We start from the raw sequence: 3,632 nt of genomic DNA on the forward strand, positions 1-3,632 counted from the left end.
TTTTAGCAGAGAGATAGCTAGGTGGCAAATAAGCACATGAAAAGACACTCAATTTCGTGAGCTCCTAGGGAAATGCATATTAAGCCACAATAAGTTACCACTACACACCAACCAAAAGCACTAAAATAAAAAATAGTGACATTAAACATGGAAATCATGCAGAGAATGTACATATATCACTTACAGATGACTGGTAATAATATAAAAGGAAACAACCACCCTGAATAACAGCTTGATAGTTTATTAATACTGAATGCTCATTTAACATATGACTCCTCAATTGCACTCTGTACATTTTCCCCAGAGAAATGAAAACTTATGTTCACATAAAAACTATATACAATGTCTGTAACAACTTTATTAATAATAGCTTCAAGCTGAAAACAACCCAGATATCACTCAACTGATGCATGTTTAAAAAAACTGAGGTACACTCAAAGAAATCAAAGATGACACAAACAGATGGGAAAATATTCCATGCTCATGGATTGGAAAAATCAACATTATTAAGGTGTCCATCCTATCCATCACACTCCCAGACTTTAAAATTTATTATAAAGCTACAATAATCAAAACAGCCTGGGATTGGTACAAGAACAGGCATATAGACCAATGGAACAGACAGAGATTCCAGAAGCAAAACCTCAATTTCTCAACCAACTCATTCTCGACAAAGTCTCCACCAAAAACCGCTGGGGAGTAGAGAGCCTATTCAGTAAAAGGTGCGAGGAAAACTGGCTGACCACATGCAGAAGATTAAAACAAGATCCCTACCTATCACCATACACAAAAATCAACTCTAAATGGATCAAAGACCTAAATGTAAAACCTCAAACTACAAGAACCTTAGAAAATGAAGGAGACACGCTTATGGAAATTTGAACTGGGAACCAATTCCTGATCAAAACCCCAAGCACCCATGCCATAAGAGATAAGATAGACAAGTGGGACCTCTTCAAACTGATAACTTCTGCAAAGCCAAAGAAACCATCATGAGACCGGAGAGACAGCCCACAGACTGGGAAAAAATATTTGCCAACTGGACATCTGACAAAGGCCTAACATCTAGGATCTACAAGGAATTCAAATGGCCGAAAAGAAAAAAACAAACAGTCCCATTACAAAGAGGGCAAAAGATACGAATAGACACTTCTCAAAAGAAGACATACGGGCAGCCAACAGATATATGAAAAAATGCTCAGCCTCACTAGTCATCAAAGAAATGCAAATTAAAACTACACTGAGATATCACCAAACTCCAATCAGGATGGCTATCATTAATAACTCAAAAAGCAACAGATGCTGAAGAGGATGTGGCAAAAAGGGAACACTTCTACACTGCTGGTAGGACTGTAAACTTGTACAGTTTCTGTGGAAAACAGTGTGGTGGTAATTCCTAAAAGCTCTAAAAATCAACCTTCCATATGATCCTGCAATCCCTCTACTGGGAATATACCCAGAAGAACTCATATCACTCTATAAAAAAGATACGTGCACACATATGCAATTTATACATGTTTATACAATTAAGCAATTGCTGCATTGTTCACAGCAGCAAGAACATAGAACCAACCATGCTGCCCATCAAAAGAGGAAGGATAAAAAAATGTGATACATATACACGATGGAATATTATGCAGCCATAAAGAAGTACAAAAATCATGAACTTCAAAGCAACCTGGATGAACTTAGAATCTATAAATACTGAGTTATCTTTCACAGAAACAAAGAAATGAGTATCACATGTTCTTACTCATAAATGGACCTTGAACAATTATCATAATACTATAAGAAAAAGATTGGCAGCAGCAGGAAACTGTTTTGGGAGTGGGGGGAGAGGGATTGGCAGTAATGGCAATCTGACTGGGGAAGGGGGGCACACCTCATCAACAAGGGTACCTGCATAATGAACATTTGTATACCTAATTCTGAATTGTATGCCACATCTTCAAAATAAAAAAAGGAAAAAACAAAACAAACAAAAAAACTGATATATATCCATAGCAAGGAGTACCACTGAGAAGTTACTAAGATGAACTATTGATACATGCAATGGCCTGAATGAATCTTCAGAGCAAGGGGTACATGAAATATATGTGTTATTTCATACAACAATTTAACATTTTTTAGCTTAATATTCATATTTTCCACAACAATGATTATATTACATGCAACTAATATTGTTGCATCTACCTTTTCAATATTTGTTTGTTATTTCATGTTTATTGACAAAAATTTCCAAAGCAATATAAAATAATGGGAATAAAGAATATTCTTGCCATCCTCTGTTTTAATAGGAGCCAATCTAGTATTTTCCCATTTAGTATATGTGCCTTTCACTTAAATAAGTACAGATTCCACCAGTCTTTATCAGCAATTCTGAAGTCAAAGCAGGTTTTAAAACTAAACATTTTTCAATCCTTAGCAAAAGAAGCAAAGCAGGAGTTATCACACTTCCAGACTTCAAACTTCACTATAAGACTACAGTAATCAAAACAGCCTGTATTGGTACAAGAACAGGCATAGATACTTCGGAAGCAATGTCTCAACTTCTCAATCGACTCATCTTTGACAAAGCCTCCAACAACAACCACTGGGGAGAGGGGAACATTTTCAGTAAATGGTGCTGGGAAAACTGGCTGATCACATGCAGGAGATTGAAACAGGACCCCTACCTATCATCGTACACAAAATTAACTCTAAATGGATCAAAGATCTAAACATAAAGCCTCAAACTATAAGAATCTTAGAAAATGCAGGAGACACCCTAATGGAAATTAGAACTGGCAACCAATTTCTGATCAAAACCCTAATTGCCCATACCATAAGAAATAAGATAGACAACCTACATAATGAATATTTGTATACCTAACCTTGAAATGTACCCCACAATTCTAAAATAAAAAATTTAAATGTTAAAAAAAAGAAAAAAGATAGACAAGTGGGACCTCATCAAACTGATGAGCTTCTGCAAAGCAAAACAAACTGTAAAGAGAGCAGGGAGACAGCAAACAGAATGGGAAAAAATATTTGCCAACTGTATATCTGACAAAGGCCTAACATCTAGGATCTACAAGGAACTCAAACGTGCTGAAAGGAAAAAAAAAACAGCCCCATTAAGAAGTGGGTAAAAGGCAAGAATAGACATTTCTCAAAAGAAGATATATGGGCAGCCACCAGACACATGACAAAGTGCTCGGTCTCACTCATCATCAAAGAAATGCAAATCAAAACCACATTGCGATACCACCTAACCCCAGTAAGAAAAAAACCATCAAGAGAGCTGGGAGACAGCCTACAGACTGGGGAAAAGTATTTGCCAACACCAGGTCTGACAAAGGCTTAACATCTTGGATCTACAAGGAACTCAAACGTGCTGAAAAGAAAAAAACAAACAACCCCATTATAAAATGGGCAAAAGATATGAACAGATACTTCACAAAGGAAGACATCTGAACAGCCAACAGACACATGAAGAAATGTTCAACCTCACTAATCATCAGGGATATGCAAATCAAAACCACACAGATACCACCTAACTCCAGTCAGAATGGCAATTATCAACAACTCAAAAAATCACAGCTGCTGGAGAGGGTGTGGCGAAAAGGGAACACTTCTACTCTGTTTGGTGG

The sequence above is a fragment of the Carlito syrichta genome, unplaced genomic scaffold (genome assembly GCF_000164805.1).
Source record: "Carlito syrichta isolate Samal-C Ts95f unplaced genomic scaffold, Tarsius_syrichta-2.0.1 Scaffold288511, whole genome shotgun sequence".
Lineage (NCBI taxonomy): Eukaryota > Metazoa > Chordata > Mammalia > Primates > Tarsiidae > Carlito > Carlito syrichta.